Below are 25934 nucleotides of genomic sequence, written 5' to 3' on the forward strand. Positions count from 1 at the left end.
ACACTTGGACTTCGCCTGCCTCCCCGGCTCACACATGAACCTCCTCCAGGACCCTTCCTCTATCCTGCGATTAGAGCTGTGGTAGTGGATGGTCAGGTTCTCCGAGAACAACCAGTCCTAGCTCCGCCAGCTCCTGGGACCCTGAAGGGCTCCATCGTGGAGTGAACTCATTGCAGAACCGCCGCTCCTCCCCTGGGATGGGGTGCGGTGGGCCCGCCTGGAGGCCCTGCATCATGAGGGGCTCAAAGTGGCACGCGGAGTCCACCAGCTGTCTTGCTGGCTGGGCCTGGAGGGGTTCAGGGAGCAGGTCTGTGTGCTGGGCCTCAAGGACGAGGAAGACCCACCCTGGCACGTGCTCTGCCTGCCCCTTTCCAGCTGGCAGCTCTGCTTAATGAACTGCGCTCAGAGCCACGAGGAAAGGGGCTTTTTGATGGGCAGAGTTATTAGTGCTCCGTTTTAATTATGCCTCCTGGTGTTTTCTCCGCTGCGTTCCTCTCACTTTCCCTGACAGTGCAGCTAGCGTCACCCGGATACTGCCTGTGACAAGCCCACTGCACTCCTGTAGGTGGGGACAAGTGCAGGCCGACTGGAAACCAAAGGTCATGAGCCTTCTCTTCCTTGGGTCAACTGAGTGGGCCCTTCTGGCCTTGACTTGTGGGGCACAGGAGTCCCTCATGTCAGACTGGCTGACCTTTGGGCAGGAGCTGATTTCTAACCTCTGGTGCAGACAGCCCAATCGGGGAAAGGGAAAGAACAACTTGTCAGGGGCTCCTTCAGGTCCTGTCAACAAGGTGGTAAGAGTGTGGAGAGAAGAGATGCACCCAACCCTTCCCAGTAGCTCTGGACACATGGGGCCTGGGCCTAGAGAGGAAGTGTGAGGCGAGAGGAAGGGAGGGGACGGTCTTCTCCTGTAGAAACCGCTCCTGCCTGTCTCCGGTCCAGCACGGGGAGAACTGCTCTCAGAGAATGAGGAGGGATCTCTCAAAAGTAAGAGATTATCAAGGGAGGTTCTGTAGGTGGCGAACTCTCTTGACATTGGTCTGGAAAATGTTTTCCTGTATTCTCAAAAGACACTTTCACAGTGTATACCATTTTTGATTCTCAGCCTTTTGGGTCTGGGATCCCTCTACTTCCAGCTTCCATGTTGCTATGGAGGAGGCTCATGGCTGTCAGTTGCCGTTCCTGTGATCTAAGTTTCCTTTCTGCCTGCTTTTAAGATCTGTTCTTTGACTTCGGTATGAAAGCTGTTTTACTACAGTGTGTCAGAGTGTGGATTTTTTTTTTTTCTTTATTAGCCTGCTTGGGTTTTACTGTGTTTCCATCTCTGGAAAGTCCTCAGCCTTCACTCTTCCAATATTGGCTCTTCCCATTTTATAGGCACTCTGCTTGGATCTGTGGTTGACCTTCTCTCTCCTCCATGCTTCCATCTCTCAGGCTGTTATCTGTGGGAATCACAGGAGACTGGGGCTGAAGTATGCTCCCCCAGAAAGAATTTACATTTGCTTCTGCCATCTGCCAGGGATGCTTTCAACATTGGGCTGCTCTGAACTAAATTCCCAATAACTAATCTCAGTACTTTTTGGTCTATAAAGATAGTGTGAATTCCAGCTCCAAACCTGTTTGGAAATGGGGAAAATGGGATATTTATTTGGGAGAGATTGTTCTTCCTAGGGCCAAGACAACTTCAGACAAGTTTCCTTGTTTGTGTCCTTGGGAAGAGCAATAACCCACTCCACCCCACACCTCCCCTTTTATTCTTCTGCTGAGGGTGTAGTATGTGGGGAATCCCTGTCATTCCAACTCCCTGCATCCCCAGCATGGTGACAAAGCCCAAGACACTGGAATGGATGACAGGGGCCAAGGAAACCTTGAGGGCAGTTGCTACCTCCTTGGCCACTTTGTTTTTACATACTGGGTCTTTATCCACTACCCCAAGGGTTCTGAATTTTTTTAAATTGTTATTCAATATTTTAAATTGTTGTGCTTGCTTGCTTATTATTTTGGAATGGAAAGGTTGTCAGGATTTCTAGTCCATTATATTTCCAGAAATGAAAGTTTTCGTCACCACATACATCCCCTCTGTGAAGAACTTGCCGGCTTCTGACTCTCTTGATCTTCCTTTTATAGGCTCTTCACTGTTGGCGGGGACCCATCCTCACCACAACAGGAGGCACAAACTGCAATCTGCTATCACGTGGAAAGAAAGTATGATGTTAAAAGGTCTGTTTGTTTGGGATGCCTGGGTGGCTCAGTTGGTTAAGCGGCTGCCTTCAGCTCAGGTCATGATCCCAGCGTCCTGGGATGGAATCCCATATTGGGCTCCTTGCTCAGCAGGGAGTCTGCTTCTCCCTCTGCCTCTGCCTGCCACTCTTAGTCTGCCTGTGCTCACTCTCTCTGACAAATAAATAAATAAAATCTTTAAAAAAAAAAAGTCTGTATGTTTATCTCATATATTGCTTAGTTTCTATTTTTTGTATGTATTTTATCACATGTATATTATATTAGTATAGTAATGCATGCTTGCAATCTATTAATAAACAAATATACATCTTTTACCTGATGGGGTTGGATAGTCATGAGAGTTGAGACACTCTACTATCTTTTGAAGCCACTGGGAGCCATGATCTATGTACTTAATGATTTTCATGGCTGGGAGAGAAAACATTCATTCAGAACTTTGCACACACCGAGCTCTACTTCTTTTGTCCAAAATCAGAAGGTCTGGCATGGGTTATGACAACACACCTTGTGTCAGTTGAGAGAGGGAATGTGCCTGCTAGACCCAAGGCTGGCACACTGTGGTTGACCCTTGGATAGCCTGATTCTCTGAAACTCATTTCTGCTCCTCTGCTGTACCCTGTAGTTTCTCATCTTAACAGTTCTCTCTACTATATATGTTCTTCCACACCTTTTGACTCAAAGTAGAATTGACATGACATATACATATATCTCAGCACCCCCAAAGGCAGTTGACAGCTCCCGGTCCCACTCAGAGCTCTCACGGGTTCTCCTCCTCGTACCTTACCTGGGGCTCTTTGCTCTGAGTTTCCACTGCTTCTCCAGCTCTCCTTGATGCATTTCCTCAGCCTGTCCTTCTTTACTCTCTGTCTGGGGTGTGTTTTCAGGGTTCTGAAAACACAGTTCACCCTGGCAGGGGACACAAGACATCAGAGTTCCAGGAAACCACTTAGCTAAGTGACCACTGCCAAGGGTGTCTACCAACAGGAGTTAGAGAGTCAAAACTTTCTTCTCCATTTTGAAACTCCAGTCTTTTTTTTTTTTTAAGATTTTACTTATTTATTTGACAGAGAGAGACACAGTGAGAGAGGGAACACAAGCAGAGAGAGTGGGAGAGAGAGAAGCAGGCTTCCCACTGAGCAGGGAGCCCAAAGCCAGACTCTGTCCCAGGACCCCGGGATCGTGACCTGAGCCAAAGGCAAACACTTAACTGACTGAGCCACCCCGGCACCCCACTGAGTTCTAGTCTTGAAGTACTTTCCTGATGGTGATTCCAGGACCGTTGATTCACAATATGACCCCAAATGGATCATATTGCCAGAAAATGCTCAGTCTGGAGCTATTTACAGCTTACAGGCTTAGAAGATAGTAAACAGAAGGCTTAGACAACAAATATTATAAAATGTGTGTGTGTGTGTGTGTGTGTGTGTGTGTATGTGTATAAATTGGTCTAATGCACAGATTTCATGAAGTCCTAAGAAATGTTTTTATTTTTTATTTTTTAAAAATACTGTTTTTTTTTAAAGATTTTATTTATTTATCTGACAGACAAAGATCACAAGTAGAGAGAGAGGCAGGCAGAGAGAGAGGAAGGGAAGCAGACTCCCCACTGAGCAGAGAGCCCAATTCGGGGCTTGATCCCAGGACCCTGGGATTATGACCTGAGCCGAAGGCAGAGGCTTTAACTCACTTCACCACCCAGGCGCCCCTAAGAAACGTTTTTAGATGCAGAATTGTAATAGTCTGGTTTATCAGTATGGAGAACCCATGACACAATGAACAAGAAATTTTGTGCTTCCAGGCTTCTGCACACTGTCTCCATCAACCCACAGACATATGAGTTGTGGGCAGGTCATAGTTGGGTCATCCCCTAAGTCAGTCAGAGCTGAATCTGGTATCCTCTTGTCCTCAGGATCCTTGAGAAGCCTGGGTCCACCAGCGTGGATGAGAACAGGCACAGAGAGCACTGGGCCCATGGTGTTACCACCTCCTGTGCGCTCAAGGGAAACAAGCTGTGCCCCCAAAGAGGCCTGTGTTTGCTGAGCCGACAGCCCTCCCCTGTTTATATTTTCTCCTTAAGGAGGATATTTTTAAAAGCCTATTTCACAGAATCAATTTTAGTGGGCCCTTTAGAATGGGAGGTGAGCTAAAGGTAGTTCAGTTTGTTTTAACAATAACTTTGGCTTATTGAAGCGAGCATTAGTGTCTCATGTCCCCATATGGCAACCATTAGAGACAGGGAAAGCTTGAGGGGCATAGTGCTCCGAGATAACTAGTAAAAGAATTGAAGACATTTTTATAGGACCTGAAGATATCACCAATAGAATAAGGATGAAACTCATTTGTAGATGATAGGTGAGAGAAATTAAAAGGTCTTCCCACTCGGGTATACAAGGTAGAGATGCTTTCAGGTGAAAGGTCTGTGGCTCATATATGTGTTAATTTAATCATTTATTACCTCATGCAAATCAGCCAATCAACATGGATTGAGTGCCTACCATGTTCCTAGATGAGGTGGGTTCTGGGAATACGGGGATGAACAAGACACAGTCCCTGCTTCAAGGACTTGCGTACAGATGATAGACCAGGAAGGAGGCCACTGAGGGCAAGCAGAGGGGTAAGTGCTAGAAAAGGCAGGGGGTGAGGTGCCCATGCATGTGGGGGATACAGGGGTGCTTCTACCTGACCTGGGCTGTTCCAAGCAGGCAGAGCTAGAGGTACAAAAGCTGCAAAAGGGAGAAAGCAGGTTGTCCTTGAGCAGCTGTGAGTAGTTTTCGGTTCTTTCCACTGGTTTAAGGGAATGCCAAGAGATTAACCAGGATCCCCATCACAACGAGCCTTCCGTGGTTCCTGGCAATGGTAAATCATTAAAAGCTTCTAAGTAGGGGAATGAGGGGACCAAATATTCATTTTGGAAGGATGGTGTTAGTAGCAGTATGGGAATGGCTTAGGGCCGGGAAAGGTGAAGACAAGAGGCAAGTTAGGAGCCTGGAGAAGTAATCAAGTCAAAGGATTAAAAATGGCCTGAACTAAGGTAGCTGACATGGGATAGAGAGCAGCAAACAGACTGAAGATGTGTTAGGAAGGTAGAATTAACAGGACTTGAGAATGAGGTGAATGTGGGAAAAGGAAGCAGGAGAGAAGCTGCGGCTAATGCTTCTGTTACTGGGTGGGTGGGATAGTACTGGTTGCTGACATGGTGGACACAGGGGAGAGAGGAAGTCTAAGGGGGACAAGAGAGCATTACATTTTAGAGATCTCACATTTATCTCTGGCATATCCAACAGACCCTTAGACATATGTATCTGGAGTTCAGTACAGGGAATTGGCAGGACTTAAAAATTTGGGAGTCACCAGCCTATTATTGTTATCAGAGACAATGAGAATGGGATGAGATTATTCTAAGGAGAGGGTAAAGAGGAGAGGTCTGAGGAGAGAGGGAACCAAGCAGTCTGGAATAAGGATGGAATAAGGATGAGAAGCCCATGAGGCAGCTGGAGGGGCAGCGGAGAAGACAACCTAGGAAAGCATGATGCCAGAGGGAGTATGTGGGGGAGGGGCGGGGAGGAGAAGAGAAAAGAGGGGAAGAAGGGGGCCGAAGGAATAGGAAGGGGTGGGAAAAGAAGGAAGGATAGACAGCAGGGGGAAGAGAAGAAGAGGGAGGGAGAGAAGGGCAAAGGGGAGGAGGAGGACAGGAGTCCATGATTCAACAACTAGAGCATCGCTAAAGGCCTGGGTAGGAGCCGTTTCCGTGATATGACAGGAGAGCAACAGCAGAGTGAATGGGAAGTGGGACTGGAACCTGGAAGCAGGGCTAAGCTTCTCCTTCAAGACTGTACCTGTGGAGGAGATGGGCTGGTGAGTGGAAGAGGGTGATAAGACACAAGGGCCAAATGACAGGAGAGACCTGAGATGATTCCCATGCTGATGAGAGAGAGCCAATAAGGAAGAGGTTTGTGAAGTAGGAGTCGGGGATGATGATTAGAGAGGGGCCCCTGATGAGGGGGCTTGCATGGGTCCAGAGTGTCGTGGCAAGGCATGGGGAGCAGGCTTTGGGCAAGAGGGTAGACCCAGAGCCAATGAACCAACAGCCGTGGAAACCCAGGGGTCTTCTCCAGTAGGTGTCTGTGTTTCCACTTCTGGAATCAAGTTGGGGTGAGCTAAGCAGCTCCACTCATTGATCTCGGCCGGACTCACTTGTCTGATTCTCAGCATTATCAGCCCATTGGGATGAGTCTGTGGTAACTGGAGTGACTGGCGTGCCTGGGCTCTGCTCCACCTGACCCTCAGCTCCATCCTGGGACCCTGGGCTGGCACAGCTTGTCTTTCCCCGGGTGATCGCAGGGGTGCAAGGGAGCAAGAGCCATGCCCGTGCGCATGTGCAGACTGTCTGTCATGTCTGTTAACATCCCTCCGGCCAGAACACATCATGTGGCTGAGCCCCGTCTCGAGCCCCACACGCACCCCCACCCCCACCCCACCACACACATTGCAGAGTTAAATGGCAGAGAGCACAGGTTCAGGGCTAGATGAAGAATTTCTTAACACAAAGAGAAATACTGTTTTGACATTTTGTCAAACACAAGAAAAAGAAGCTCGCAAGTATCCAAGGGAAAAAAGACAAAGGCTTAGCCATTCCCTCTTCCGTTCAGGCCAAGGTGCTGCTGTATTATTTATGTCTGCAAAGGTTAACACTCAGCTTTGGTTAATGAGTAAAGCCGTCTGGAGGAGAATCCTTCGTGAGAGGGTCAGCACTACCATATAAAACTTAAGGACAGCAAAGTCGGCTTTACTGCTATTGTAGATAGGGGAACAGCCCTCTGCCGCCTCAATGGAGTAGGTAGAATCGGCTTTTAGGTAAAATAAAAAATATTCTCTCCAAATCTTGTTTACAAGAAAGGACTATTGAACTGTGAGAGAGGGTAAGAGTGTATGTGGGGAGACAGGAGTGTTTGCTGTGGGTTACATCCATATTATAACTGCATGGCCAAGAAATAATCTCCTAGATCCACAAAGTCAGATCCCCCGGGGCCAAACCGAAGGGGTAGCTCAGGGGGCAGGAAGGCAAGTCTGGGATGAGGCAGCTGTCCCCATCTGCTTCAGCCAACCCAACAGACCATCACCTGCCCTTCCTCCTCCTTTCAATGTCCAGGCAGATCCATTCTACAAATACCTCCCTCTGCTTTCGAAGCAGGACTGAAGTGCACTGCTGTGGGTTTTACAAACAATTAGTCAAGGCGTACACAGTTGTCCCCCGTGGATCTTGCACTGATATAAATCAGGGGTCTACACATGGCATACCCTCTCCTTTCACTCAGCTTTAAAAGTTTCCTGCAGAGAAATAACTGGTAAAAGATTTGCACAGACAGTGTGGAAGTGGCCCAGGTGACCATTAGCCCTGCACGTGAAGGGGCTCTGGGTCCGCCACCATGCAAGGCACAACAGTGGTGATCTGATCACTTCTTTTTTTTTTTTTAAGATTTTATTTATTTTTTTGACAGAGATCACAAGTAGACAGGCAGGCAGAGAGAGAGAGAGAGGGAAGCAGGCTCCCCGCTGAGCAGAGAGCCTGATGGGGGACTCGATCCCAGAACCCTGAGATCATGACCTGAACTGAAGGCAGCGGCTTAACCCACTGAGCCACCCAGGCGCCCGATCTGATCACTTCTGATGAGAAAGCAGTCAAATGAGAAACATGGAATCGATGAGTCTTTAAAAGACATATGTACATCCGCTATCATGAATTATCGTTAATTTGCCCTAGGTGTGTGTTGTACCTGGCCGTACACCCCACGTGAGTAGGAAGGCACCGGGAGTAGTAGTAGAATGCCGGAGAGTTAAGCATTCAGCATGCAGACACAGACTTCTACAATAGCCTTGGAAAGTATCTTAGGTTGGGTGACACCCAATCCAGTATTTTTTTAAAACGTCCGTGTGCAACAGTAAAGGAGCAGCTTTAAGGATTTCTTAGAAGCAAAATATCACACATCTTCTGTCTTCTTCCGTCTGTGGTAAAAATGACTGAAACAGATGTGGAAGAGAATACGGCCACAAACTAGAATGGATTCCTTCCCCAGCAAATGTTAACAGACGCTTAAGAAACGTGGTTGAAGGTTCGAAGAAATGTGTACGGAACAAATTATACTGAGTAGGAGGTTTGTTATTCTTGGGGTGAAAGTACACATGTCTGAGTTAAGGGTCTTACTAGGTTCTTTTTCAATAATAACCGTGTAAGAACTATCATGTGTTGTGCATGAGAGAGAGAGAGAGTCACTAACGGACAGAGATGCTGAGGAAGATGTAATTGTCCACAGAAAATGACTTCTCGGGGGCGCCTGGGTGGCTCAGTGGGTTAAGCCGCTGCCTTTGGCTCAGGTCATGATCTCAGAGTCCTGGGATCGAGCCCCGCATCGGGCTCTCTGCTCAGCAGGGAGCCTGCTTCCTCCTCTCTCTCTGCCTGCCTCTCTGCCTGCTTGTAATCTCTCTGTCAAATAAATAAATAAAACCTTAAAAAAAAAAAAAGAAAGAAAGAAAATGACTTCTTGAAAACTTAGTGTTACCACCGAAGGAGTGGCAGAAAAAAGAATTTTGATTTGGAGGAAGAAAAGATTCACCAGTCAGGCTATGGATTTGCCCCATGTGTGAAATTTTTTAATTGATTTTTCCTAAACAAGGTATTGTAACCAAGAAGTGGAAGCCACAATTTCATAGGGCAGGACTCTCAAACCTGAGTATGTGTGTGGGTCACCTGATGTCTTGTTAAAATGGGGATTTTGATTCAGTCATTCTGGCTTGTCTTGAGATTCTTTCTTTCTTTCTTTCTTTCTTTCTTTCTTTCTTTCTTTCTTTCTTTCTTTCTTTCTTCTTCCTTTCTTCCTTTCTTCCTTTCTTTCCTCTTTCTTTCTTTCTTTCTTTCTTTCTTTCTTTCTTTCTTTCAGATTTTATTTCTTTATTTGATTCAGAGAGAAAGAGAGCACAAGCAGGGGAGCAGCAGGCAGAGGGAAAGGGAGAAGCAGACTCTCCACTGAGCAGGGAGCTGGATGTGGGGCTCAATCCCAGGACCCTGGGATCATGACCTGAGCCGAAGGCAGACGTTTGACTGACAGAGCCACCTAGGTGCCCAAGATTCCCCATTTCTAACATGCTCTTAGCTGATGCTGATGCTATTGGTTAACGAACCACGTTTTGACTGGTGGGACCATAAAGAAATAGAGAATGTTAGGGTTGGGATTAATTTTACAAAAATAAAATCCTCTACAATATAGTAAAATCTTTATTTTGTAATGACAGGTGGAGTGATCATGCAATCCATGTGCACCATGGAGAAGTTTGCTGGTTATCTTCCAGCAAAGTCCTTAAGAGTGGTCATTTAGGAGGATGTGCTGGGATTGACAATTTCATCCAAATATTTCCCCTTTTAAATAAATGACAAGTAACTACTAGATTTCAGCCTAGCAGGTAGAATAAATACATACATAATATACACATACACCTAATCTGCTCTTCAGGGTAAAAGTGGCAATTTAACAATGACTGAGAAAGTAACTGCTTTTTAGGGGAGACTGGTGGCTCAGTTGGTTAAATGTCTACCTTCAGCTCGAGTCATGATCTCAGGGTCCTGGGATCGAGCCCAGAGTCCACTCCCTGCTCAGAGGGGAGTGTGCTTCTCCCTCTCCCTCTGCCAACAACCCCCCCACCACCCCACTTGTGCTGGCTCTTTGTCTCAAATAAGTTTTTTAAAAATCCTAAAAAAAAAAAAAAAAATAGAAACTGCGCTTCAGAAGCAGCTGGTTCTGTGGAGAAAGCATAGTTTTCATCATTATGTGATGTTTGTTGAACACGACATAGGCACCACCTATGAAATCTTTCATCTCTTCACACTAAGAAACCAGATTTTCTAGCTTTAAAAAAATCAATCACACAGTCAATCATCAACATATTTTATAAAAATATGAAAACATAGCTATATTCCATCAGTGCCCTTTCCGATTCTTTGTAAGAAAATCAGGTTGAGATCAGAGAACATAGAAAGGTGAATTTCCTTTCCACAAAATTTCCACCAAAACATTTGCATAATTGGTGAGCTTTACTGAGTAATGAGTACCACGATTTGATAGGAGAGGCTGATGGTGCAAGCCTTCCATTTGAAGCTACAAAGTATCTTTTTTCACTCGGACAGCAATTAAAACCAAGTGAGAAAACCAACCAAACTCAGAACTAGACCATTGAATGATTTTATCACAAAGCCCTAAACCAAGATTTTAAAACATAAAGCAACATATTCAACTGTGTTGTTCTCATAAAAAATATTAACGATACGTAAAAGACTTTAGTGAGAATAAAAATTTACCAGTAATAAGATGATTACTTAAAAGCATTACTTTTTTTTTAAGATTTTATTTATTTTATTTGACAGACAGAGATTACAAGTAGGCAGAGAGGCAGGCAGAGAGAGAGGAGGAAGCAGGCTCCCTGCTGAGCAGAGAGTCTGATGCGGGGCTCGATCCCAGGACCCTGGGATCATGACCTGAGCCGAAGGCAGAGGCTTTAACCCACTGAGCCACCCAGGTGCCCCAAAAGCATTACTTTTTTATCTTACCCTTTTTAGTTTATATTTTGTATATATTTTTATGTACAGAAAACATTGGTACAATAGTACATTTGAATAACTTATTATAATATACATTTTGAGGATTGTTTACTTTTTAATTAATGAGGCATGCAATACGAAAATATCAGAAGACACTAATATAAATTAACACTATGAACCCTGGTCATTTTCCTTCATTCATTCAATGAACATTTGTTGCACACAAATATTGTCTTAATGACTGTTGATTGCATATATATTCTAAAACACATTTAGCTTCAGGGTGATCAGATTTTGTTAGCAATATGCAAAAGTCTGAGTGGGCCACGGCCGCAGAAAGAAGAAAAAAGTCACCCTTAAGGTTGGATTAGGCAGCTGTGCTGCGGAATGCCCGGGTCTGGGTCATTCCTGTACAGAGCTCAGGAAGCATTTACTGTACCCCTAGCATGCCTGGTGAAGGAGTGTGAGCTGAGGAGAGGACGTGGTCCCAGAGATGTTAAGGTGACTCATAGCCGAGCCCAGCTGCTGACTCATGAGGTCCGTCCGCCCTTTGGGACTGCCGCTCTTCTGAGGAGCTTAAATGTCCAATCAGGAGCTTTGTCTAAATGTTGCTTCATTTTTCTGTTTAAGAGCGCTATCTCTTTCTATAGAAAAAGAGTTTCAGAGAACTCTTATCACAAAAACACTTCGTATAAACTGCCTCTTGTGGAACCATTGCAATGGCTTTGCTAAGATAAGCCCTATTGTACATAATCACTAGTTCAAAGAACTCCCAATGAGAAAACTGAATAGAGGGAGATATTTGACTCTTATTTAAGGACAAGTAGAAATTACTTTCCTTGTATTAGGAAGAACCTGGGGCAGAATCATGTGTTTAAGATAAAGGAACAGGTGTATTTCTCTCGCTTCCTAATTCTGATACAGGGAAGAGAAATAAAAGAGTTAGGGTTGAGAAAAAGGGAGTTGAAACACATGGGGAACGAAGCCATCAGCAGGCTTTAAATGAGGATAGAGCTAGTCGCTGAGAGAAGCCATAAAACTTTGCAATATAAATCTAGCCTGAAGGTCCAGCTCCACATGTCGGCCCTGAGGCACAGTGACTGTAAGGTAGAATTTGTAATAAAGTAAAAGGAACATAATAATCAGAACGTGGCTATGGGAGAAGAGTTCTATTTAGTGATAATTGGTAACTAATGAAATAGAGAAAAAAAGGTGCTTCTCTAAGAAAAATGTTTGTTCTCTAAGGATAAACAGCTTTATTGTCTATTGTTTTAAGTCAGCAATTTTAAAAAGTTTATTAAGGGGTTCTTGTGTGGCCCAGTCGGTTAAGCATCCGATTGATTTTAGCTCAGGTGGTCATTTCAGGGTTATGGGCTTGAGCCCCGTTGGGCTCTGTGCTGGGTAGGGAGTTTGCTTGGGATTCTCTCTCTCCCTCTCCCTGCCCCTCCCCCATGCTCTCTCGCGCTTTCTCTCTCAAATAATAAAAAAGTCAATCTTTAAAATGAAATTAAAAAGTCTACTAGATAATTAATAAATAAAAAGTAGAAAATAAATTACTATTAATCTGTTAGTTTGGACCTGGGCAAACATCATTTGAATCTAAAGAAAAACATTGGCTAGTAAATTGTCCCAGATGCTTAAGACATCTACTGCCACTCGGTGGCAATGTATGCTAATTACAGGAAAAGAACCCACTTTTTTTTTTAATCTCAACTTTGAGAATGGAGATTCTTCTTTTCCCCTCTTTTGTCCTACCTTCTAAGCTGATACAGATTTTTACCACATGGTTAATTTCTTCAACAAACATTAAGCACCTACACGCCAACAGGCACTGTTCTAGGCACTGGGGATACAAAAGTGAACCGGAGAATCAATGGCTATGCTCTCATGGTGTTTAAATTTTAGTGAGAAGATCAGGAATGAATGGCTGGTTTCTGATAATGCTAAGGGCCTCATGAGGATAAGACAGAGTAATGTGGTAGGAAGGAACTGGGAGACGTACTCAGGGAAGGCCTCCTTGAGGAGCTGACATTTAGACTTAAAAGAGAATTCAGTCTCACAAAGATCTGAGACAAGAGCATCCCAGGCAGAGGAAACAGCACATATGAAAGCCCTAAAGGGAGAACTGTTCGTAGCAAGTCAAGGAGAGGTGGGTTGTAGATCAATTTAGAAATAGAGGCAGGGCCTACGTTATGCAGGGCCATAAACAAGAGGAAATTTGAACTTCATGCTAATTACAGTGGGGAGCTATGGGAATTTGGACAGCAAGGGCATGGTATTTTGTAGCCCTTCTCTGTAAGAGCTGGAGTGTATTTTCCCATCTCTGAAATCTGGGCTGGTCTTGTAACTTGCTTTGACCTCAGAATGTGTCAGAAATGATGTGTTAATTCCAAAGGCTCAGCCCCAATAGGTCTTGTAGCTTCCAGCTTCCCCTTGTTGGAATGCTTTTGCCACCATTTAAGAAATCCCAGGCTGGGGTACTAAGTGGCAAGTGACCATACAGAGGCAAGGCCAGGCCAATAACTAGCACTGAATCTCAAGACGTGTGAATAAGGGGAATTTACCCTCACGAGTCCTCATAGAGTTGCCAAATGACTGCAGTGACATGTGTAAGCCCAGACAATTCCCACAAAAGAACTGCCCACCCAACCCAACCTGAGTTACTGATCCGCAGAACTATGTCAATAAAAAATAGTTGTTTTGAGCCACTATGTTTGGGGATGATTTGTTATACAATAATAGATAACCAAAACAGAACCTCTGGAGAAAACTCTGTAAGGAAGCCTAGGGCATCCATGGAAATAGGGCAGTACCAAGCTCCTGAACAGAGCTGGGTATCAGTAAGAACAACTTCCGGCAAGAGGAAAGGGCTTGGGAAAAGCCCATGAAGGTCTCTGTCTGGCTGCTTTGCAAGCTAACACTACCTGGGGTGAATTGGACTGAAACCTGACTGTGCCCTGGAGGCTTTGGGGCTCAAGGACACTGAGGGAGGTTAAGTTGGGATTCTAGGGTCCAGAATGGAGTGGATTTTTTAAAGCTATCCACTTAGAAAATGTATACTGATTATGCTTAAGATAGCCTCATTCAGAACTGAGTGGAGAGTGGCGGATTCTGGACTCCCCACTTAAGCTTTTGAGGTCTGAGAATTAAGCAAGTTTATTGTCCTTTGATGCCTTGAATTCCCTTATCTCTTAATTACTAGTGATAAGCTGCATACCACTTGTGATAGAACATTGGTCTTTCCCTAGTTGATATTCCAAGTCTATGAATGCTAGGTATTAATGAGCTAACCCAATAGCACTAGATATTCGAGAAGAACCCACAAGCCAGGGTATCTGGTAAAGCCCAGATTCTTCTTCTTTAGTTGTTTTTGTTGTTTAAGTAGGTTCCATGGCCAGTATAGAGCCGAACTTATACATGGGGCTTGAACTCACGACCCTGAGATCAAGACCCAAGCTGAGATCAAGAGTTGGAAGCTTAACAAATTTGACTACCCAGGCACCCCAAGCCCAGGTTCTACTATGCTTCTTTGAAGACGGCCATGATCTCACTAGGGGACATGCCTACTGAACATCCCTGAGAACAGAAGGAGGGTCTCAGTAGCAGGCTGACACATACCCATCTTTCCTGATAAGATTCCCCATTCCCTGTCACACAACATGGAGGCTGGATCTGACGGCAGCTGAACTCAGAGAAATTTACTTTTCTGTGAGCCTCGTTCACAGAGGGTCCTTTCTGAAGCCAGATGGGAAACTCCCATATTCCAGCTCCCTTGTATGGCCAGTACCATGCCCTTCACGTCCTTCCTAGGATTCTACAAGATTATGGGGCTTGAGTCTTGTTTTGTTTTGTCTCAAGCAACCCAAAGAGTCACACGTGCTAAAAATGGAGTTCTTACATCATGAACAGTTGCAGCCAGCTCCCCACCATTCATCAACCCAACCCAACCCAACCCAGAAATACCTCCTTCTTGTCCCTGGACTACATATTCTGTGCCTGGGCTGGAACAGGTTCACGGTATGTTCCCTCATGGCAACCAGCTCCCCCACCCATTGCCAGGTGTGTCACTCAGTGACCTCATAGAGGCCTTCTCTTCTCCTCCTAGATGCTCAACATCAGGAGCAACCTTCATACTCAGGCCTAGCCTTGGGACCTCTGGGCTTGACCCCTGTGTCTCTTACTCCCCGCTCTACGGCGTTATCTCTGGCTACGACTCCACACGAGTGATTTCCAGCCTCCTCCTCAACAGCATGGTTTATATTTAGGTTTGGCTGAAAATGAGCAGATGGATGAGGCGGAACCACCTCTTCCCCGGGGATGGGCCCCGCTTTGTCTTCCTGACATTCTCTCTAGGAAGAAAAATGTTGTCTGGCATTCGGAAAGCAAGAGAGGCATGGTGAGAGGTGAGAGGAGTGTTTAGTAGCTGAAGAAAAGGGTAGGGAGATAAGAAGAGGGAAAGTAGCAAGTGAGCATTAGGGACTGCCTCAGCACGCACTGATGATCTCAGAAAACAAAGCAAAAAAGGAAAAAATTCCTCGTGTCTTTGGAACTTGGGGTGTGATATAGACTCCACCAATCACTGAAGCTTAATCAAATACCACCTATGTATCTAGCACAGTCCATACACTCAAAAGCTTATGACCAATAGAGGTAACACATTTAAATAAAAAATCATGATGCAGAAAAGAACAGAGGTTGAATGACTGCTCTGGGAGCTCAGGGCCAGCCTGGCGCAGTGAAAGAGGACACGTCCTGGAGACTGACATGAGAACCTGGTCTAGGACTCAGCATATGAAAAAGCATCATGCATCATATTAAGGGATTTAGACTTTATCTTGCAGGGAATGGGGATGGAGTCATAGATTGTAAGCAAAGGAGTGATGCAAATAGATGTGTTTTAGAAAGATAAAGTCTGTGGCAGTGTGGCTTAGAGGACAAGAATTGGAGTCAGAATTATTTGAGATACACTTGCACCCCACAGAGGAGCATACCTATTCTTTTTACTTTATTTTTCTTAAAAAAAAAAACAGAATTTTTAAAATTTAAATTCAATTAGCCAACATATAGCACATGATTAGTTTTTGATGTAGTGTTCAATGATTCATTAGTTATGTATAACACCCAGTGCTCAATACACCATGTGCCCTTCGTAATGTCCATCACCCGGTTACCCTATCCCCCCACCCACCTCCCTTCTGTAACCCTCAGTTTGTTTCCTGGAGTCAAGAGTCTCTCATGGTTTGTCACTGGCACTGAAATTTAGAGGGAGCAAAAATACGAGATAGTAATGTTTAAAGATTTTACCAGTTTTAACCCTCCCCTTCTACCCCCAGCAAATGTGACATCCCCCCTCAAGCTCTCTAATGTAAGTTCAGCTTGCTTTTTGCCTGACTTGCCACCACCACCAGCCGTCCAGATAGATGGCTGAACCATAGGAGGCTCCAAATGAGAAGGGGGCAGAACACTCTCTATGCTTCAGAGCCGTGTCCTCTGCCTCCCCTGCTTTCCAGTTAGCTCCACTGATTGTAGGACGGATCCAGTGCTGCCTGCCCACATCATTATTCATGACCCAGGTTGTAGGGATTTTCACAGGTGTCCTCTCCAAAATTGGCGCTGGAAGCTCCTTCTGGGTAACCCAGACAATGAGCTAACTATGCTGGGGTGGGTGTTGCTTCTCCCCAGGTGTGGGCCTGACCCTAAGCTCAGCTTCCCATAGCGCTAGGGGCTTCTCTGCCTCAGAAGGGGGCCGGTGATATCCTGGGAACCCCGGGTTTTCCAGTCCTGAGCAGCTGGATTCAAACAGAACATCTGAAACAGCCATGATCCAACCCCAAGCTGCCTGGCACGGCACTGTCTTTCTGCTTTCCAATTAACAAGGTCACTTCTCACCCTTGATCAGTCAAAAGGCAGGAACAGCAGGGAAGTGAGGGGCCCTGGCACCAACGCATCTCTGGTGGGTTGATGACTGACAGAAGCCTGTTCATTCTCTTCTGCTGTGTACCTGAAGCTCTTCCCTTTCCTACAAAAAACTATCCCTTATCCACGTCAAGTGTTGTTGAGCAATTTGTCCCAAACCTGGCTCACAGCAGGTAGTGACCCAGATGGGACACAGCTGGCAGAATGCTACACTTAAGAAATTAAGAAGTCATGAAATGTAGATGAACTAGCACAGGCTCTGAATCTGGATTTCCATGCCAGCTCTGCTCTCTATTGGCTGTCTAATAGTGGGTAAATTTACCTTCAGCCTCCATTTCCACATGTATAAAATGGGCAAAATTAATATCACACTCAATAAGATTGTGGTGAAAATCCCATGAGATAACGTCCCCAGCATACTTGGCTCCCCAGTACTATTAAGAAGTTGACAGTGGAGAAGCATGCTCCATCCAGGCATGGTTCCTCCCTCTCCTGGGCTTCCTCTGCACTGATGAGTTTCTACTAAGTTCTTTGTTAGAAACATGTCACTGTCCTCATGGTGATCAGTTTACCCCTCTGTGAAATGGCACACTTTAAGGAAACTTTAGAAGTCATATACAGTCACTTATCTGAGGTGATCTCTCACCTGGTAAACTTGTCCAACCAGACACCCACCCAGACTTTGGAAGGCAGTGACAAGGTCCTCTGAGCAGCCAAAGCAGATGTTCCGAGGTCCACCCCATAATAGCACATACAGATTGGGAGCAAAAGTTCCCTGGATTTGGGATAAAAAGTTTCTGGCTTTGAAAACAGATTAACTCAAATCCAACGTCTACCATTTGTGTGATTTTGGAAAGTTGCTCACATTTTTTGAGGCTCAGTTTCTTACATTTAAATCAGGGTGACAGTATGTTGTAAGGATTAGAGATAATGTTCCTGGCCCCTACAGGGTCCTTAATAATTGGGCTATTACTATTTCTGTAAGGTCAGGCTCCTCCAGCCCTTGTTGGTGCTAATAGTGGTCAGTAATGCAGTTGCATGAAGGTGAACACATTTGATTCTCTGACCACTGAACCAGTAGGTTCAGGCAACCAGGAGAAAGTCTTCCAGACAACAGTGGTTCTCAGCCCTGGCTGCACCTTAGAATCTGGGGAGTTCCTGACCCTCCAGGGCCCTCACCACACCCCAGACCTATTACATCCAAGCACTGTGGCCGGGGCCTGACATCAGTGTCTGTAATGCTCCCCAGGAGATACCGATATGCAGCCGAGACCGAGAACCCCTGAGTTGCTTCCCCAATGTCAGTGTGCATACGGAGCACCTGGGGAGGTTACTAAGAAGCAGAGTCTGATTGAGAGGGCCCTGATTCTGAATTCCTAGTAAGTTCCCTGGTGATGCTGATGTTACTGAGTAACAAGGGGTAGAGGGAGGTTTCTCCCTTTATCAAGATATGACAGCCGAGAGCCTAGTGTCATGGGAAGAGACTAAGAGGGAGCCTTGAGCTCCAAAAGCAGAGTGGCCTGGCACTCTTTAAGCAGAGGTGCATAGCCCTCTACTTGTTACAAGTCTCAAGGAGTATCATTACATTGTAACAAAGTCCAAGTTGACCGTCATAATTACAACCCCAAATCTTTGAGAAAAAGTTGCATTATGTGTAGGAGCATTTGTTTAAGAGGATCGGGGAACATATCATATATTTGAGAGAATCTCATAATAAAATACATATCTTTAGTTATAAAAGGTGAGCTTTAAACAAAGTTTCCAATGAAAAATAACCAGTGTTGTGTTGGTGCCAATTACTGGGTTTACCAGAAGGTTGTCATTCAAAAGCACCTGACACTCAACCCTAGTCAAGAACTGAAATAGGCAGTCTCACTGTTCCCAATTATTTATTCTTCTGTCCCAGTAAAAGGATTATAGTTTCCCAACCCATTCACACAGGAATTGGCCATAGGACTTTTTGTCCAATGGAACATGAGCACTTGAAACATGCTATGTGCTACATCCAAGCAGAAGTTTCAAGAACCACTGCACGATTCCTTTGCCTTTGCCACAAGACTCTACTAGGGGGTGCGCCTTCATTCTGGATCCTAGAATGAAGACAACATAAGCAGGGCTTGCAGTGGATATGTCCAGGGGTGAAAAATAAGCATTGTGACAAATGACTAATACATGAGCAATACAGAGAGGATTGCAGAAAACAGTAAAACTGCTGTTCCTCCCCACGTACACAGTGAGGGAGTTACTGTATGAAACAGAAAGTGAGAGGGGCCAGTAGTGAACGTGGCTACCCATGGCTACCCATATGCAGATCCTGAAGGAATGTGTAAATGTGGGAAGAAGGAGAAAACAGATACTTTCCTGGTAGATCTGGGGAGGTTTCTTAAAGAAAACACTCTCTGAAATGAAGGGAGGGTCTGGAAGAAATTGAGGTAGTGAATTACTCTAAAAGGTGAGAGGGCTTGGGTTAGATAATAGATTTGAAGCCCAACTTTAGATTTAGATTGAGGGAGGGAGCAGAGAGGGACAAAAAGGGGCGAGGGCTTTGCTATAAAGAGTGACAGGGGCACCTGGGTGGCTTAGTTGGTTAAGCATCCAACTCTTGATTTTGGATCTGGTCATGATCTCAGGGTTGTGAGATCGAGCCCCATGTCTGGCTCCACACTAGGCATAGAGATGGCTTGTGATTCTCTCTCTCCCTCTCTCTCTCTCTGCCCTCCCCCACCTCTCTCCCTCTCTTAAAAAAAAAAAGTGACAAATTTTTTCCTATTAAAGATATCAAGCCTTCAAGATGATTCTTTCCTGGTCTTCCTGATGAAGGCAGCAGCGGCTACTTTCAACATCTCTTCTTCACTCCCTGAAGAGGAACCATGGATCTGATTGACTGGACTCCTGGGCATTGATTTGACTTTTCCTTGCTCTTTCTCTGGTTCCATTTTCACTGGTGCTTATGAATGTGGTTTGTGGTTAAATAACAAGGTCACTTAATTCTCTAGCCTAGGACAAATGAGGTACCCTAGGACTTAATCCAGTTCCCTCAAGTTTGGCCCCAGGTCCTAGAGTAATAGCCCCAGCTGTCATGAAGTGTCTGCTTGGCCGGCCATTGTCCTATGCTTGTATTTCCCTTGCATACCTCACCTTCAGGGAGAAATAATTAAAGTGGGCAGGCTTCAAGTATTCCTGCGTCCTCTGGCCAAAACTCCATCTTTAATACCATATTAATGCCAAACACCCTCTGACTTCTAAGACTACCTATCTTGCTCATGCCTGCTATTCTTGTAGCTATCACCTGATGCCCAGAGAGATATTTTCAGCCAGAGTCAAGTTTTTAAATAATTGTGTGTGTTTGTCTTCTAAGAGCACCATGACATTTTGTAATTATGATAATGGTTCTGGGGGGAAGGTAGTTATTTCCTAAACCTTCCTTACCAGTTTATCAGAATCCAAATAAGAACATAAGATCTGAAAACAGGTGAACTCAGCTGAGCAACTAAAGAGTACATGAAAAAAAAAAAAAAAAAGTAAACCCCACAGAAGTAGAAGTAACCACAGGAAAAGGACAAGTATGAAGAAAAGAGAAGGTCTTAAAATGAGAAAGTCAGCTAGGGACCAAATGACTTGAGCATCTCCCCCAACTTCTTTCCCCTCATCTCTCCTCCATTTGATGAAGCAGCCAAATTTAGCTCTTAAGATGCTTGGGCTGAGGTGGATATTTCTTTGTGTTGCAAGCCAACAGAAGAGAGTCTTGCAAAATCATTTTCTTTCTCTTTTCTGCATGTAAAATCCATTATAAGGCTGAGGCCATTTCTCTGCTCTAGAGAAAAGAGAAGTATTTACAAAGAAGGCAGAATAATGTCTTCACACATGTACACGAAAGAGAAGACCAATTAAAGCCACACAGAGGAGAGCTTTGTAAGCTTATTTCTGCTAGGAGCAAAAACTACTAGCCATTGACCAGCTTCCACAAGGAACCAAATCTGAGTCATAGGGATAAGAGACCTGAAGAGCTCGTCAGAAATTGACATCCACTGGCTTGTACTCCGCCATCTTCCTGCAGGCCTTGTGCATGAGGGCACCAGATAGAATGGCCTAAGGGAAACAGAATTCTCCTGGTACAGCGGATAATCACCCAGAGCCATTAGATCAAGAAGAAGCAGTTTAATTCTGTCTCTGTTCATAGAGCCACTTACCTTCTCCTTGGCATCCTTCATTCTTTTTCTACTTCTCTATTTTCTGGGTTTCTTTTTTTAATCCTCAAAAAGTAAAATCTTGCTTCCTTAATCACTACTATCTGCAATGACCAGGAAGGGCTTTCCTCCAGTTAACTACTATCCCTGGAGTAAGATGAGCACATAGGAAGCCAGGCTGGCAAAGCATTAGGAGTGAAGGTAGGGCAAGATCCAGGCTGGGGTGGTGCAGGGGAGAAGGATAAGGCCAGAGTTGAACTTGGGAGAAGACCAGATGGGGGCAAGACTTGCTGGGGAGCATGGGGGCACTGGGAAGGGAAGATAAAAAATATGAGTCAAACTTTATACCAGGCAGAAGCTGGGCTGCCATATACCAATGGAGAAATGGTTGTTACAGCAAAGGAATGAGGAGTCTGACCCCAGTTGTTAAATTCTGACTGCTGACAGCTTTTAAGCCTCACCCCTGCTCTTCCTCTTGTGCCCACAGCAGATAAGAAAGCCTGGGTGCTCCCTCTCTTGGTGAGGGCGAGGGATTCACACTGAGCAAGCCAGTGCCTGTACAGGAACTCTCACTCTGCCCCAGCTCCCAACCACAAAAAAATTTCTGTGCTGGATGCTTTGTCTTCTTTCTCGGGTATCTCCCTCCCCAACTCCACCCCTGCCTGAGTGGCTTGCCCTGTCCTCCTCAAACGTAATCCAAACCTTTTCATACCCTCTTGGTGTGTGCAGGGACCATTGTCAGTCTCCACATCTGAACCAAGTTTTCAGTAGGCGTCCACCCAAGTCTGCGGGTAACAAAGAATAGATCTAGGAGTGTACTCTCATCACCTGTGGTGATATCTGGTAATGATGTATTCAGGCCAAAACAACAACAAAACAACTTCAGAAAAGCTGGGCCAAGTTGACCAAGGGAAGGTCAAGGCTAGAAGTTGATACAGCTGTTGGTGGGATAGAGATGGAGACAGAAGTCAAGTCAGTATTTCTAATCTCAGCTTGTTGGTCAGAGTCTATCAGCTGGGCCACTTCCATGAATTTGAAATGTCTTTATAGGCTACAAGCACATAAAATGTGAGCTGGGAACATTGACCATAGTTCTAGGAAAACTCCAAATCTCCATTCATCTCACTTGTTCTGACCCTATCTCCCTGAGTTTTCGGTCTCCATCTGGTTCTTTCACTGCCTCCAATTTTTATTTTACATGTTCATGATTTGATTATTTGCTTTGTATATAGTCTGACTTGAACTGGTATTTCCCCCTCAGATTTGATTTTTGCTACCATACATTAGGACTCTAGTTAAGCAATGACTCTATACATACAACACACACACACACACACACACACACACACACACACACACCAGGAATGGAATGATGACTAATGAAGACAACGAGCTAGTGAGATATATTCAGAGTCCAAGCTTCCCAGATATCTTAACCACTCCACCCCATGGTTTACATCAGGCTATACGTTACAAGGAAATTACATGCATATAGACTCTAATGGCACTATCTTATTTTCTCTGAAATTAGTGCAAGACAGCTAAGATCACGGTGAAATAGTGATTTTGATTTAAAAAAAAACACAGATAAATATTTGGCCCACTAGTGTCTATTTTTCAAGACTTTGTGGTTAACTGAAAAGTGAGGTTGAAGATACTAGATTCGAGCCGAATACAAATCAGCACAAAAGATGCTCTATGATAGTGGAGAGAACCAAACTGGAAGTTCCAGTTTTAACTTTGTCATTCTATCTCTGTGATTTTATATAAGTCACCTAATTTTTCCAGACCTTTGTTTTCTTGTCTATAAATTGGTGAGTTTACACCAATATCTAAGGTTCTCTAAACTCTAAACCCTTAGTGGTTATGTTAGTCAGGATAGTCTAGGCTATGTTGCAGTAACAAATAAACTGAGAAGCTTAGTGGTTAAAACTTAAAGTTTATTTCTCATTTATGTAAAATCTACTGTTGTTCTTAGGACTCCCAAGGGAAGTTATTTCCCAAAGATTCAGGCTGTTAGAGGCTCTATCGTTTAGTAGTTGTACCATCTAGAAGACACGACCTCTAAGGCCTTTGCAGCAAGCATAAGAGAAAACTGAGGGTCAGGCCCTAGCTTGCTTATAAATATGTGACATATAACACTTCCACTCACAGCCCAAGTAACTAGTCATCTCCGTCCAACTCAAAAGGGCATGGCAATGCGGATAGCATATCTCTGCTGTAGTGGGTTTAAGACTCTACATCAGGGTCATAGGCTCCCATCACATGTGGCCCAGCTACTCTGACATAGAGATTTTCCAAAGGCTACAGACAATACCTCTAAGAAGGAGTTGGGCTCAGAGCTCATGAATACACTAGCATGTGAATGGCTCCCCAAAGCTTATCAACAGGACAAAATCAACTCTGACGTGCAACAGGAAATGCTCAGATAGTTTGTATGAGACCTAAAAGGGGGTGGGAAGAGGATCCTATGTGTAGCTACCAGAGCACATAAAGATTAAAAATGGAACCTCATTTCCTGATTCTCTTATTCGACTTCACCTAGTACACTGGGCCAAAAGAATGCAGAAAAACAAGTTGCTTAATTTGCTCTTTCTGATGCAGCAAAACAGATGCTAGTTGCAGACCAAACAAAGCTGAAGGCAGAGAGGTCATTTGCACCCAACCGTCATGCGCCTACTGAACTGGTCTTCTGCCTGGTCAACTCACCCAAGCTCAACAGTCAAGTTGTATTCCTCTATTCCTCCATGCTCCCAGCTAAGCTGAAGAATCTTGGTTTGTTCCACAGATTCTGAGTGTGATATGACACCTGGTGAATTTCTTAGGGTTCCTCCTTGCAAAATGAGTCTAGTTTGCAGGAGAAGGAAGAGAGGGTTGGAGCAGACTCACCTGTAGTCTAGGGCTACCACAGCTTGGTCATAGATTATGCAGGAGTCCCCCTTCTAAGCCTTGGAATAAATCTTGCAGGTTACTGCCTTCATAATTTGAACAAATTTGGCTTTACAAAGCATTGAAGGGCCCAGGAGATGTGGAGAGGAAAGGGAAAAAATGGAATGGTTTCCAGGTAGCAATTCAGTTTCTCTTTGTCTGAGAGTTCATGCATTTCTGTGTTTTCCAAAGAGCCACTGAGGAAGGTTTTCAGGGGATAACCTCCACTTTGCCTTACTGGCTATTTAGAAAAATAAATGTCTCAGTAGGCAACACCCAACTTATCTAGAAGATTCCATGTGTAGCCTCTCTTGAGGAAGCCACTTTTATAAAGCAGGGGGGAAATTCTCATATGCTGGGCCATTGAATAGTGTTTGCGGAAGGAGGAGACTCCAGCACTCTCCTTTCCCCATTGCCCCCTGCCTATCCCTGTCTCCATCATGTGGAAGATCCTTAATCTATTGAAGGCCCAGCTGGGTCCAAAGCCTGAGGTTAAGCCATGTCTAACTTATGGGATGGGCTTATCAGAAGTCTATTAAGAAGAATAGAGGAATGCAGCAGCCACAAAAAAACTAGTTTAGTCCTATAAGAAAATCATAGTGGTCAGAGGAGGCTCTGAGTTCATCTTAGAGCTGACCGCACAATTTTATTTCCCAACCAGCCCTCCTGAACTCCTGTAAGTTTGATGATATGAATAAGAATCATTTGCTGACCAAGCTATGTGTCAGTCACTGTACCAGGCACATTATTATGTATGGATATGAGCTAGTTCTTAATAACATACCAAGCATGAAATTAAAGATTGTCAAGAAGCCAAATTTGGGTATTTATGGACTAAAATGAGCAGTTTATGGAGTTTCCTAGTCCAGTAGAGTTTCCTAGACCAGTTTCCTAGTCCAGTCCAAGAAATCTGGCTGCCACGACCTACACTCAGGAGAGTGGGTGAAGCTGAGATAGTGTCTGGATTTGCAGAGAACTGGGTGGATATAAAAAGTTCCTGGAGCTCTGGAGGGGAGAATTTGATCAGTCTGGCCTCATTGCTGTCTGGAGTGGGTCATCATTTTCAATTGCTAACCTTGAGTACATTAGGAGATCTTCAGACTCATACTTGTTAATCATTTGTGTTTAACTCATGCCCTGGTACATTCTGGTTGTTATGTTCTCACAGGGCCTTACCTCCCAGTTCTCATGTCACATGAAAGTGGGACCAAGTCAGACAGATACTCTTGTCCCCATTTCAGGGACTGGGCTCCAGTGAGAAAGGAACCCTAATGACACAAACCCATGTAAACAACCCGGTGATGTGATTAGACAAGAAAAGAAGTTGCTTGAACCAAAATGGAACCAATTTTGGCCACTGAAATTAAGAGTAAAGAAGCTCTGATGTCAAGAACAACATGCTCGCTGCTCATTGAATCATGGAGTGAATGCTAGTGGTGTGAAAGCAAAACCTTTTGTGGAGCACACGGCCATTCTCTCTACCTGGAGAAAAGGAAAGATCACACATAGAAGAGACCTGGACAGATGCCCCCTCATGCCTCCATCTCACTTTCCATTTATTGCCATGCTGTTCTCCTTCCCTCCACGTGCCCCCCCCCCCGCCTTTACTCAGTGCCATCTGGTCTCTTTCCCCACTTTTCGGGCCAAATAGCATCCTCACAAACCCTGCCAGCCACCTCCTACTGCCAAACCCAATAGTCTCTCTCTGTCCTTGCTCTGGGTTGAATTATGTCCTTGTAAAAGACATAATGAAGTCATCAGCTCCAGTACCTCAGAATGAGAACTAACATGCAGACATCAATAGTTAAGATGAGGTCATACTGGGGTAGGGTGGGCCTTTCACCCAATTTGACTGCTTCCTTTTAAGGGAACATGTGAAGACACAGAAACACACAGGGAGAAGACACGTGAAGAGATTTAAGTTATGCTGTACCAGCCCAGGAACACCTGGGGCCAGCAGATGCTAGGGAGATGCAGGGGAGAATCCTTTCCTAGAGCTTCAGAGGACACATGACCTTCCCAATATCTTGATTTTGAACTTCAAGCTTCCAGACCTGGGACAGAATAAATTTGTG

The 25934-nt window shown here is 44.8% G+C and overlaps 1 long non-coding RNA gene across 3 annotated transcripts; it reads right to left on the reverse strand.

The window, feature by feature from the left end:
* Positions 1-1412: 1412 nt before the first annotated feature.
* LOC116877998 lies at positions 1413-14879 on the reverse strand. Of its 3 annotated transcripts, none has more exons than XR_004384752.1 (3): positions 14792-14879; positions 3026-3147; positions 1413-1616 (listed from the first exon to the last, which is right to left on the reverse strand). It is a non-coding gene; the product is annotated as an uncharacterized LOC116877998 (long non-coding RNA). The 3 variants fall into 3 exon arrangements; XR_004384750.1 differs by lacking the exon at positions 1413-1616 and adding an exon at positions 2147-2184; XR_004384751.1 differs by lacking the exon at positions 1413-1616 and adding an exon at positions 2150-2187.
* Between the last annotated feature and the right edge of the window lie 11055 nt (positions 14880-25934).

The sequence above is a fragment of the Lontra canadensis genome, unplaced genomic scaffold (genome assembly GCF_010015895.1).
Source record: "Lontra canadensis isolate GAN:19392208 unplaced genomic scaffold, GSC_riverotter_1.0 scaffold55, whole genome shotgun sequence".
Taxonomy (NCBI): domain Eukaryota; kingdom Metazoa; phylum Chordata; class Mammalia; order Carnivora; family Mustelidae; genus Lontra; species Lontra canadensis.